This window comes from Lissotriton helveticus, chromosome 2_1 (genome assembly GCF_964261635.1).
Source record: "Lissotriton helveticus chromosome 2_1, aLisHel1.1, whole genome shotgun sequence".
Classification (NCBI taxonomy): domain Eukaryota; kingdom Metazoa; phylum Chordata; class Amphibia; order Caudata; family Salamandridae; genus Lissotriton; species Lissotriton helveticus.
The window spans coordinates 89,932,930-89,947,033 of record NC_136059.1 but is presented as its reverse complement, the minus strand read 5'-3'; positions in this window follow the sequence as shown (position 1 = coordinate 89,947,033).

Genomic DNA, 14,104 nt, shown 5'->3' with positions numbered 1-14,104 from the left:
GGTATGCAATGGAGCCATTGGACGTTCCCTCACATTTGGTGGGGGGCAGCAAAGTGGAGAAGTGTGGCTCACTGGTTAGAGCAGGCAGACCCGGACGCTGAGATCAGGCCCGGGACCAGGGTTCAATTCCCGACGCGGCAGGGTCTTGAGCCCAAAATGTCCCCGGACTCGGTAATTCTCGCTTCGGTGCCTACTCGAATCACAGGTTCACACTCTGCAACTCTGGCAATAGCTTGCTTAATCTCCACAACGGCCCCCTGCGGCGGGATGCCTGGCTTTCACCTTGGGGATACCCAGGGATAACCAGGACGGGTTCCCAATGCAAAGCGCTTTGAGACCTGGCGGTGATATTGCGCTATATAAAAACCCATCCATCCATCCATCCATCCATCCAGGGGTGTGAATCTCCTGTGAGACTCTTTGTGCTCACTTGGTTGGAAGAAACCAGAGCTCCTCGTCCCGCAACATATGTCTAAAGCAACAGTAGCTCTCTTGGGAGTGCTGGTGCTTTTTGTCTGACCTATCCGCGCTGCCTAAAATCCGAAAGAGCTTAAAACAGCAGACAGCAACAACCAAGCCCGGTATGCTAGGCTGCAGTCACGGTCCAAGAAGTTGGATCACAAACTAGTCTGCCTATTGTCTAACTCTCAACTTAAATTCAGCGCCGTGGATCAACTCCAGGCACATCCTAACATGAGTGGAACTCTCCGATTGGTGAGGACAGGTGAGACTGTAGCGCAAGTGAGGTTCGCAACCAATCAACACTTCGGAATTCAGTGTGCGTACTAGGATTGGCTATGGTGCTCTCAATGCCCCAATCCTAGGCCATTTTACACACTATCAGTCCCGTCCCCTCCAAAACCATTCTCACGAGGCTTGGATTGTTATTTATACGAGCCGGAGGTAATGAATTCACGGACAAGATAAATCCGTTAAAACATCTCCAGTAGAGGTGGGAGCAAAAATAATGAGCGTACATTGCAATTATACATAAAATACACAGTATTGTCTGAGGGCACTGTATAAAGAAAAATTATACAATCAAAGGGACACAGGATACATAAATGTACTGGACACCATAGTTAGATAGCAATCAGCACACTCAATGCAAGATGTTGGCACACACTGTGGTGGGGAAGGGGCATTGAAGTGCAAGCAAGACAGTGTGGTGGAGCGAGCCGCGCGTGCTTGGGAGAGCGAGAGGAAAGTCAGATGGTGCCTCTGCTCGTAACTGTGCGCGTAACCGCACGCTCTATGCCCCGCAAAAAGCTGTGGTCGGCTTTTTAACGCCCACTAACTAAATTTCTCGTCAGAATAACACATGCGCTGACTCAGGCGAGACCTAAAAAGGACTGTTCAGTTCGAGACCTCCTTATGAAGTCGGCCGGGGACTCACAAGGCGTCGGCCCAGTCACTGGTGGAGATGGCTCTGAGGGAGTGGTCATGAGGGAGTTCTTGGAGTCACTGTTTGCCTCCCAACGGGAAGACATCCTGGCCATCAAAACAGATCTACAGGAGGACCTCGGGGAAGTAAGAAGGGATGTGGATGCAGTCGGAAAGAGGTTAGCTGCTCTGGAGGGTTCGACGACAGTCAGGGACAAAGAAATCGCCACGCTCCAGCAAGAAATCCTACGTCTACACGATCAGTAACTAGATCTCCAAGCGCACTCGGAAGACTTGGAGAACAGGTCACAACGGAATAATGTTCGAGTCCGTGCAGTCCCTCCTTGAGCAGAAGGTGATGATCTGGAGGGGTATGTTTAGGCGCTCTTTCGGACAGTTCTGAACGCATCGGAGGAATCCACAGTCAAGATTGATCAGTCCCACCGAGTGGGCCCTCTCCGACAACCTAATCGCCCACATGTGGACATTCTTGTGTGCGTGCACAATTTTAAAGTAAAAGAGGTGATCCTCAAGGCGGCTCGTACCTGTCAACCCGTACACATCTGAGAGCACACACCTCAGCTTTTCCAAGACCTAGCAGCTAGCTCCCTTCAAAAGAGAAGCGACTTCCACCCCGTGACCAACCACCTCCGATTGGCAGGCATATCCTACTCTTGGGGCCACCCGTTCTGCCTCATTTTCCGATTTGAGGGGAAACTTCATCAACTTCGATCCCCGGCGAGGCCTGTAAGTTGCTGAATTTAGATCTTGACAACCTGACCTCCCAGTCAGATGCCTTGGGGTCTGAGGCCCCCATGCCCCTCAGGCGTGGTCCTCATACTGGCCTGAGATTGGATCGCCTTCGCCCTGCCACGATGATCAAAGAACGTTCTGCAGTTCTCCGGACCCTCCCTGGCACAGAAGGGGAATCCCTGGACTCTAACGACTGAGGGTAACGTTTGTGTGGGTATGTCTGCTCATGTCTGGGCCACGTTTTCTCTCAGACCACGCATACATTACCCTGACCTTCCGCTTGCCTTCCTCAACTCCTTTCTCCCCACACTGGCATTTGAGGGATTCCCTGTTATTGTCCCCACAGGTGGTAGATGAGCTACTGCGTACACTGACAGACTACATAACACTTAGCAATGACGGTTCCACAGCACTGGCCTCCGTCTGAGAGGCTCTTAAGCTGGTTGCTCTGGAGCCTTTATCGCTAAAGATGCTCATGATAATAAAAACCCAAAGGGTCAAAAGAGAGGAGCTGGAGTCAAAGGTTAGGGAACTTGAGGCAATTAACAAATGCCCAGGCGCTCCCCGGGTCTGGTGCCAATTAGAAAAAGAGGGGCTCCACCTGAAGCGCCTGGACTTAGACAGGGCTGAACATGCAGTGCTCCGCTTGAAGCATAAGTACTTTGTGGGAACGAAGGGGAGCGCATGCTAGCACACTGCTTACGCAGTAAACGACAAGCCCAGGCAGTGAAAGGGTTGCGGGGTGATCAGGAATCTGAGATCACTGATGACACGGGCATTGCGGCAGCTTTTCAGAACATTTACGCGGATCTCTATCTGTAGAGTCCTTACCCCTCTTGGACCCCCGTGACTATGTCAATTGGGCTGCGATCACCCCCTTCCGCCCAGCGAGGCCGAGGGTCTGGAAGCACCCATACGATACGAAGAGTTGATATGCCATCGCCCGATTGAAGCCACCAGGCCCAGATGGTTTCATGGCGCTTTTTTACAAGACCTTCTATACTGAGTTAACCCCCCTGCTTACTCGACTGTTTCATTTGTTTGCGGATACTGGCACTCTCACACCCTCGATGCTGCAGGTGTAGATCTCGGTCATCCCCAAGCCTGGGAAGGACACTTAGTAATGCAGCTCGTACCGTCCAAAATTCATTATTAAATATTGATGCCAAGTTTTTCTCTAGCATTCTAGCCCACAGATTTGGTGGACCCAGACCAGGCAGGCTTCACCCGAGTAGACAATGCGGGGACAACACAAAGCGGATCCGCCATTTGATCGATAAAGTGCAGCGCTCCAAGGTAGAGGCTTTGCTTTTGGTGGTTGATATGGAAAAAGCATTCCACCGGGTGCACTGGCTGTACTTGTTTGCCACCCTGGAGCGCTTTGGTTTGGGCGTACGATTCCGCAAATGGATAGCAAGCATATACAGCACTCCAAGTGCTGCAGTCAAGGTAAAAGGGGCACAGTCTGTTGATTTTGCATTCGGAAGAGGTACTAGACCGGGTTGGCCCCTAACCCCTTGCATTTCGCTCTTTATATGGAGCCCTTCGCCCAAAAACTCCGGGACAATCCTAACATGTAGGGGGTCCCTTTCGGGGCTGATCGCCATTTGATCAGCCTCTTCACTGACAATGTTATTATTTCCTTAGCTCAGCCCTTGACTTCTTTGCCGGCCATTGTTGAGGACCTGAATGCCTTTGGTCGGGTCTCAGGGACTTAATCTAACCAACGCGCAGACAACAGTGGACACCCTATGCGTACAATTTGAGTTCGACTCGGTAATGGATGGCATTACCTATCTGGGACTGGTCCTTCATAAGAATCTCGGCAAAACAGCGGGGGCAAATTATTCTGCCTTACTCTCCTGCATCCGTAAGGACCTATCCCAGCGGCAATGCCTGCCTCTATCGTGGCGTGGAAGGTTAGCCGCTGTTAAAATGAATGTTCTGCCGCGAGCTCTCTACATTTTCCAAACCCTCCCCTTAATGACCCCACTGGGCATGCTCTCGAGTATTGAAAAAGAGATAGAGCGCTTCATTTGGGACGATTTCCCATAGGTTACAGAAGACTCTGCTGCAGCGCCCTAAAAAGGAAGGCCGGCCTTGCACTGCCGAATATCAACCGATACTTTCAGGCCTCTTTATGCGCTACCTGGTAGAATGGAGCCGACCGATGACGGAGAAACATTGGGTAATTATGGATCACACTGTGGCCGGGAGCCATATCTGGAGGGAGGCATGGCTATCTAGGGCTTCGCGTTCTTTGGGGGGGGGTTATATTTGTCGCTGGTCACGTGACCCCCCATGCTAATCTGGGATAGGGTGTCCACACGGGCAAACCTCACAACGTTCCCCTCACCTATGTCCCCCATCTTCTTGAACCCTGATTTCTCCCGGGTATAGAAAAGGGGGTGAGCTCACGTTGGGTGGCGGGTGGTTGCAAGCGTCTAAGACATCTGTTTGACCTCAAGGGCCATAGTCCCTTTGAGCAACTCCAAACTGAGTATGGCCTTGCCGCCTCTGACCACTTTCTCCACTTGCAAATGTTGCACTGGGTGTCTGGCCCTCAAATACGTCCTTTGGTTAGCAGGCCAATGCTCCTGTTCGAAAAATTGCTCTTTTTGAAAAAGGACCAGCACAAACTTATTTCGGAAATATACTCGCTCCTCTCTGAGTGCTTGTGGGGTTCGGACGGCTGTGCAGAGCTGGTGGGAGGTGCAAATCGGGTGTACCCTTTCAGACAAGTAATGGGAGAATATTTTTTACAGGACCTATCACACCGCACACTCCTTGGGCCACACAGAAACTTCATATAAAATAATATCTTTTTGGTATTACACAAGGCTCGCTTAACCAAATGGAACTCACAGTGCGATAGTCTCTGTTGGCGGGGCTGTGGAAGTCCTGGTACCCTTCTTCACTTGCTGTGGAACTGTCCGAGGCTTTCGAGATACTGGGATAGAATTCTTGATGAGATAGATAAAGCTTTTGACATTGCCATCCCCATATTCCCTGCGTACACCATACTAGGATTGTCCAATGCCTTGACCTTTCCTTTGCGCTCTATCAAAGGTAGGCAGATCGCCCTGGCATTGAATGCTGCCCACCGAGTGCTTTTATCATGTTGGAAAACAGACAGGATCCCGGACCATACTCAATAGCTCCACCAGCTGTGGTCCCTTCTGGGCATGAATAGGCTGTCCATGGCCACCCTAGGGGATAAATCAGATTATAAAAATATATGGGCCCCCTTTATTTCCATTCTATCTATGGAGTTCCAGGAGCTGACATGCCCTGCTTACCTACATATTATGAAATTGATACCGGACTAACAGGGGGTGGTGAGAGCATGCGGGCGTCTGATAGGTTTCTAGAGACATAAGCTGTTAGTAGCTTTCCTGTTGGGCCACATCCATGCGTGTTTTTGTAATCTTTGGCCCACCTGGAGAGGGTTTGGGAGGGAAGGCTTTTGGTCCTCTTAGTATGGGACCTGTTAATGTTTCCTTTTTGCTTGGTTATTCTTTTTGTCTTGGAAAAGGCAGACTTTAATGCCCAGACTTGCTGTAACAAGCCTTTGTCTCTTAAGGGAACTATCATTCTCTGCACGCAGCAGACCACCTCTGATTTCGAGTAATGCTTGACTTTGATCGTCCATTGTTTTTTTCCCTTTATTGACGTGGCCGACAAAAGATGAGTTGTTGGCGGCTTGCTGTGTACTTAACCTATACAGATATGTTGTAATCATTGGGTCTTTCCTGCCTTCATGACATCTATGCAGGCGGACCGTTGGGTTGTAGGCAACGATGCATTGTATTATCATATCGTGAGTTCTGCTAATAAAATTGATTTAATTCTAAATGGATAGAGAGTTGCCAATTTTGATACTTTTATTTCACTTTTGTTTTTAACATTTTTGGTAAAATAGCCATTTTTGGGAATATTTGGGGTGCTAACATTGACTGGACTGGCAAATTTTTGGAGGGATAGGTCTGCGGTAAACTGATGTTTGCGGTTGCCACTATAGGACACTCCGAGGCACGCTAATGATCATCAGCTTACGTATAAAGCAAGGATTGAGTGAATCCAGTTCAGAGTGAGGATCTAGCCGGGAGCAGGTATGTTGTTATGATGGGTCAAAAAAGTAGGTTTGAAGAGGATCGAAATGAGTTTTTGGGGGCACCACGATTTCTAGGGCGTATAAGAGTTGAAATATAGGTATTGTTTAATTTTCTATGCATTGCAAGTGATTTTACCTGCTGCTAACAAGCGCACACTTGACCTAAATAAGTGGCCTTTGTCACCTGATTTCAACAGAACGGTGGTTATTGGTGCAGTCCACCTTCACACAGAGAAAGGCATTCCACTGTGGGTTTATGCTGTTGTGGTGATTCATAAACCCTCCGTTTCATCAGGTTGTCATGGATAGTGCCTGGTGGAGAAGGTGGCAGCAGTAGCACTATTTTGATGTCCACGACAAAAATGACAGGCAACAGTCCGGAGGTCTTTAAATCAGTATAAAAATCTTAGTGACTGTGGAGTAAACATGGGAGGGGGGGCTTTATTCAGTTTGCTTGTTCGAAGACACCCCCCCCAAAAATGAGTAATTGTGAAAAAGAGAGGTTGAGCTCTGAAATACATATACATTTTGTATAGATAAACAGATGAAGGCTGCAGTTGGTGAACAAACTGGTGTGTGAAATGTTAGAGCTGCCATTATTGAATGGTGTCTGAAACTATTGCGGATGCATGTTTCTTAATAATGAAGCAGTTTCCCTTGTTATTACCATACATTCCAAACCTGACACAGCAGGAGTGACTACACACCAAGATGTCTCCCTGCGAAGGGACAACTATTGCTTCCTTGGGGTGGTTCCTTCTGGAGTGGCCTGAAGAGGCGTCTCCCTATTGGCTTAAGGGACCATTTCTCACCAATATATATCATAATGGAGAGAAAAGCTAAGAAAAAACTGAAATAATGAAGAAAGCGTCCTTATAGTACAGTAAATGTGTATGTTCTTGGTAATTAACAACCTCTGCCCTATACTGGACTTCCCAAGTGAACTACCCGATCCAGAATGCACTGCTGCTGGTAATCTTTATCCCACTCAGTTACATCAGAGAAATTGTGATACATTCCTGTGGAGAATGGCTGTAACTGGCACAAGTGCAAGTCAGTATAATTGGTAAAAGGGATCCCCTAAGGGCAGCTTTGCTGGATCAAGAGTGGGTATGAGTCAAAATAATGTTGCGGGTCCAAAAGAGGGAAGAACACTAATCAAGGGAATTCACCTTGAAGAGGAAGGACAGGAAGGCAGGAACTGGAACAATGTCAATGAAATGCCTAAATACCTAAACACAACAACAACAGTTGATGGACAGAATGCAGAACAATGTCATACATTCACCCCAGTACAGGGATCTGGGCCTAAATCCATCGTTTTTTTGCACTCCACACCACCCCAGTTCAGACATGGCCATATGCAAATCAGCCTTGACCCTGTGCCTCATGGGAACAGTCCAGCCCGAACTGCCAAGCCATGTCTTTCCTGGACCGGAATCAAGCCTCCTAGGACCGGTTTCTGGCTATCAGCTGTCTTCCGCCAGGATAGCTTGACTGTACTGGGGTGAATGTATGACATTGTTCTGCATTCTGTCCATCAACTGTTGTTTTTGCATTTGTCACCCTGAGTGGGACGGGTATGCTCAGACGTGAGTCCCGTACTGTCCATGCCACTGGAATCGAGCTATCCTGGCTGAAGAGGGCTGAAAGCCCGAAACCTGTCCTAGGATGCTTGTTTCCAGTCCAGGGAGGACCTGGCTTGGCAGTTCGGGCTGGACTGTTCCCATGGGGCACAGGGTCAAGACTGATTTACATATGGCTAGGTTCAAACTGGAATGGCATGGTGAGCAAAAAAACAATGGATTTAGGCCCCAGATCTCTGTACTGGGGTGAATGTATGACATTGTTCAGCATTCTGTCCATCAACTGTTGTTTTTGTTTTTGTAAATACCTAAACAGACAAGGCAGGGGCAGATCTGGTCAACGGAAGCAGTCTTAGATGGTTGTCTCTTGTACTGAGGAAGTTGATTAGACACTGCCCTTTTGTGACTGTGCCTTTTTATGGAATTTTCCTTGATTGGTAGTTGGTTTGGGGTGAGCTGGCTGTGTGTGTGTGTGTGTGTTTTGAGATAGTGTGGGGCCCCACCAGAGTGAGATGCACTATAAAATCAGAGCTTGCCTGTCAGTGACCTCCAGCTTCCTGTCTGGTATTGGTGTATCCTGGAGCCCCTTGATGTGTGGAATGCCACACAACTAAATAACCAGAGTTTCAATTGTGCTCTTATCTGCTGCTGCAGTCTACAGATGCCACATCTTTCCCTGTAGCCTTGCTTTGTCGGGGTTTGAGGTTTGAGGTTGAGGTTTTAGGTGCCTGTACATAATGGTGGGGTGGGTGGGGGAATGATGGCAGGTCAAGCTCGGGCTCAGTTCTAAAAGGGACTTTCTTTCTAGTGATTAAAAAAATGCCAATTTACCATGCCTCACCATATGCAGAAAGGAAGAGATGTGAAGATGGATCAATAATGTAAAGTAACATAAAGGTTCATCAATTAGCATACGGCACTCATCTGTACATAAAATCTCCTCCATTCAGTATCTCAAATCCTGCCGCAATCTTATCCAGGAGTAGCTGTGAAGAACTTACTTAAACCTCAACTTGACAAATACTGAATTCCAATTGTTAGCCAACAGCTCTATACCAACACAGACTACCACAAGTCTGTCTCTGGCACCTAAACCTAGAGGGCTTCACCCCTTACAAGACAGACAATTTATTATCACTTCACCATCAACACAGATCTCAAATCAAAGAACAGATTGCCAGGGAATCCAAGACAGCATTGTACCAGCTTTCCCTCCTCAATAAAGTAAAACAGTTTCTTCCAGAGGCCAATTTAAGAACCACAGTGCAAGCCCTGGTACTATGTTCACCATTTCAATCAATCATTCGTTACTTTTATAGCGCAGCTCATTTGAGTGAGCAGGTAGCAGGGTAATCATTCTATTAGCCAACCTAGTACCCTGCAATCCCAAACAAACACCTTAATCCACTCAAGGGTGGAAAATCACAGTCATTCTACCATAACACATCCATATAACCATGAATGCTCATAATATTTTCTGGCAAGCAGCAGCTTTTAAAGCCAAGTTGTCACTCGGTGAAAGAGCAGAACACATACTCCTTCAGGATTCACTTTACTCACTTTGCTTTTATGATACCTGTTCAATATGCCCCCTTCCAGGCTCTAAGGGGCATTTAACCAAACATGCTGTTTCTCAACAGTGGGAGTTGGATCTACCCAGACAAGATAAAGCTTAAAGGAGGCCTCTAGAGAGAAGCTTTATCTCTGGAAATCCTGTAGGGTTTACGTTTGTTCCCATGATTCTGAAATTCATCTCCTACTGTGGGAAACGCTGTGGTTGACCTTGTTAGTTGACATGAGTGTCATGATCCGCTGTGGCGCAGTGTGTATGCGAGTGGGGAAAGAGCGTGAATGACTATATGGCCCAGCATGCAACTGTGCCACTGGCCGTGTTTTGCCTGGAAGGTTGGGCTGCAATATATGGCCTTCCTCTAGGGCAGGGGTCTTCAAACTGTGGGGCGCGACCCCCAGGGGGGGTCATGCATTCACAGTCACACTTCTACCCTGGGCTCCAGGGCTTCAGCCCCCCGCTCCCCCCGTCCTGTGTCTCGACCCGGGCTGCTGCAGTGAAACTCGAGCTGCTGGGGGCTCGGCTGGGCAGTGTCTGGAGTCTTATCTCCAGCACGCCTGAGTTTTTCACAGGTCTTTAAAGACCATTAGCATATTTACATGCCTTTGTAAACTGGTTACAGAGGCTTAATTTTTTTTATGGTTCCAGTACCCCCTGGGCCCCCACACTGCCTATTCCTTACATTTGTATTTTTACACTTACTGCTGTAGTGTGAGAATGCATTTAATGAAAAGCAATATAAAGTTGGGTTGCCAAAAGAAAAATGCCTACTCTTGACACTAAATAGAGTTATAAATAAAAAAGTATGTATGAATTAGTTATGTGACTTTTCTGTCTTTGTGCTCTTTAATTTTCAGTCATGGATCATTGAGGCAGCCCTAGAACACAATTAAAAGTGACACAATTAAAAGTGCTTTCTATTTCTATTTGCTGTTCTAAGTATTCACAGATAAGTGCTAAAAATACATCTTTAGGTGACTGCTTATTTCTGGGCCATCAAAATAATGAGCTGGTAACCCTTAGCATAAGACTGGAAGTTTGTTGCAGGATCAGCACATTATTTATTTCCTCCACCCTCAATCCCTGATTAATGCCATTATAGCAATAGTTTAGCTTATATCTGAAACCCTACACTTCAGGTTTCTGGGAATGCACCCTGCTTTCAGACAACTCACTTCTCATTCTCGCCTTCACTTTCACGCTCACCCTGCACTCTCAGCGATCACAATGCACTCACACTGATCACCATGCACTCATAGCGATCACAATGCACGCACACTGATCGCCATGCACTCACAGCGATCGCCATGCACTCACCGTGATCACAATGCACTCACACTGATCACCATGCACTCACACTATTCACCCGCTCACCCTGCACTCACACTGATCACCGTGTACTCACTGTGATCACCATGCACTCACACTGATCACCATGCACTCACACCAATCACCATGCACTCACACCAATCACCATGCACTCACCCTGCACTCACAGTGATCACAATGCACTCTCACTGATCACAATGCACTCACAACATTCACCGGCTCACCCTGCACTAACAGTGATCATAATGCACTCACTGTGATCACAATGCACTCTCACTGATCACAATGCACTCACAACATTCACCGGCTCACCCTGCACTCACAGTGATCACAATGCATTCACAGTGATCACAATGCACTCACAGTGATCACAATGCACTCACACTGATCACCATGCACTCACAACATTCACCCGCTCACCCTGCTCTCACAGTGATCACTCTGCACTAAAAATGTGCTTGCATTGTTCACTCTGTACCTCACCCTGCAGTCACACGAGCACACTTCTCATCCTGCACTCATGTGACACTTCACTCACCTTTCCCCTCCTCACTGCTCAATCTGTATCTCACTCAAACAAGGCCATCACTAACCATGCACTAGTTCGTCCCACTCTGCACTTACAGCCGAACCCAAATTCATATGGCACCTTACTCAACCTGTAGTCACTCCTTTTACCCTACTCTCACACTGTTGCATTGCTCTCCGTGCAGTCACATGGGCACTCTTGTCAACCACACAGTGCAGAAGGTTAAAGTACTTGTACACAGAAGATGTACCATTCACATCACAGAACTGAGTGTGAGTAAACTATGAGTATTTTGTCAGACAGGTGCTATAGAGAGATGGGGTGTATTGTTGGTGAGTGGTAGTGAGGGAATTCATGGAGAAGGTGGAATGACTGTTGCACCGTGTGCGACCAGAGCTAGGGCCAGCCCTGGCTGGGAGTGTTAAACCCCCCCCCGAAGATCGGGTCTAGTGGATCCCCTTCTTCTGCCTATTATTATTTACATTTGTAGTGCACTACTATTACCAAAAGGTGTCCTAGGGCTAATAACCAGCTGCCTGCAATGTGAGAGAAGGATCCGGAGTTGGGAGAGGAGAGAAGAGAGGGATGGAAGGAAGGGGTGAGAGGAAAGGGGCATGTGTAAACTGCTTAACTCTGCACAAGACCGCCAGGGTTTGAAGGGACCCTTGCTGCTCCCGGCCATGGCAAGGTGAGCTTCTAATGTGGCAGCGTGTATTCATGTGGAGTGGGAGGCCCTTCACAAAGGTTGACTAGACATCTTTCTGATGTTAATTGCTGTATTTTGGTTATAAACTGGTACTGATGGGGTGAAATCTTTCCTCAGTGTTACTGTGTTTAAAAAAATTCCAAAATAATAAAGCAATGCTATCCCAAAATAAGCAGCATCACAGAACATTATTTAAATGTTCTACTCACATAATTTAGTCAAGCCTGTCACATAATTTGGTCCTCACCTGCCTCATAATTCCAGTAGCCCTGCCTAGAGGTTTAGAAATTTTTGTCAGGAGGGGGTCCTTGAGCCTGTAAATATTGATAGGGGGGTCTCGGCATCCAAAAGTTTGAAGACCTCTGCTCTAAGGGGATCCGGTGCTTGTCAACTGCGAATGCTAGTCTGTTCCTGTGGAGCTTGCTGAAGGAGACGTTTCTTCGTCGTCAGAGAAAGACGCAGAGGATGCCTTGTTTGTTCCTGAGAGAGCCCCGCCGGTCTTTTTAGAAGCACGGAAGCTTCACCCTGCAAACCCCGACGAGCGTATCTGCCGGGTCCTATGTCCTTCGTTGGCAGTCTAAGAGTCTGTCTTGCCTGTGCGGTATGCCTACGCGAGGAGTATTCTGCCTATGATCTACCTGCTTCAGGAGTTCTTCTGGTTTCAGCCAGGTTCCTGTTTCTGGTTTGGTCTCTGTGTCCTGCGTGAGATCTATCACATTTGCAGGAGCACAACTTATTTCAACACCTAGGTTCCGGTGTTGGCCTAGTTCTTGCTCCTCATTATCAAGTGGCGTATGAGACGTATCACACCCGCCTGATGGTTCACGTTCATCTTGTTAGCGCATACTTTCAAGGAGAGGGTACTTTCTGCGCAGGCATTTGATACTGATACTTACCTGTTGGTATCGCAGTTCCTAGCCTGTCGACTTCCTGGCTGTGTTGCGTTGCATGTATGGGTCAGATGTAATTGGAATGACATGGGGTGGGGTACTTCAGTGACCGCTCACTGTGAATTGAGTGATTTTGGTGTGTGTGGTTACGGAATAATGACTGTTCTTTTTCTTATACACAGCGTACCGCTAGCCATAGATTGGATTTACCTTGAGGAAGGCTATTCTTTGGCTACCAGGACTAGGAGATTCTGTTGGAGGAGAACTGCTGCTTTTGGTTACGTTATTCCTTTTTTCCCCTTTCCCTTGCGTACTGCTGTGCAGGATGGAGTATTTCTGGCCCCCTGGGGAGTAGTGCAAAGGGGATTTGGGAACAGTGCATCACCCCTGCTGGATCTGTATTTGGAGGTTAGTGCATACAATTCCATTTCTGACAGGTTGACAAGCCCAAGTTACACCTCCAGTCCGGGCGATGGGCACCAGCGCGGTTCTCGCCACTGTCTTAGAGTCCATATCTGCCTTGCAGGTGGAAGTAAACGCCTTCCGTACTGAAAGTCAAGAACTCCAGAATGAGATGCGTTCCATACGAAGGGAAGTGGCTGGTCTAAGTAGGAAGGGCTACTCCGAGCAAACGGGGAGGAAGTATATCAAAGATTGGACATTACCACCGCCTCAACACAGGTCAACGGACGATCCTTTAGGACCAACGAATCCCACGGGTGGGGTACCTACATGCACAGGGTTTTTTGCGTCATCTCAAACATCCTCGTCAGTGGCTCTTGAGTCAACACCTGTTCACATTGTCCAGGCCCCACAAATACCTCTAGCGGCCCGAGCGCTTTTACGGAGAACCAAAAAAGTTTTGGATCTTCATTAGTCAGTGCCGGCTGCACTTCCTGTGCAAACCAACCATATTCTATGATGACCAGGCTAAAACCGCCTTTATCATGTCTTACCAGGGTGGGAACGCTGCTTGCTGGTTAATTCCTCTGATAGAGCGAGACAACCCTGTGCTATACAACTTTACTGACTTCTGCATGGAGATGCGTAAATAGTTTGACAGGAAGTCGCACCTGTTAACGTCAGATAGAGAGCTGCTCACCCTCAAGCAAGGTACTCAGAATCTCCTCACCTACATCACTTCGTTCAACCGTCTTGTGGTGGAAACAGACTGGCCCCTGGATAAGAGAAGCACCCTGTTTTATCAGGGGCTTCGTGGGGAGTTGAAGGACGTTCTTGCCCAG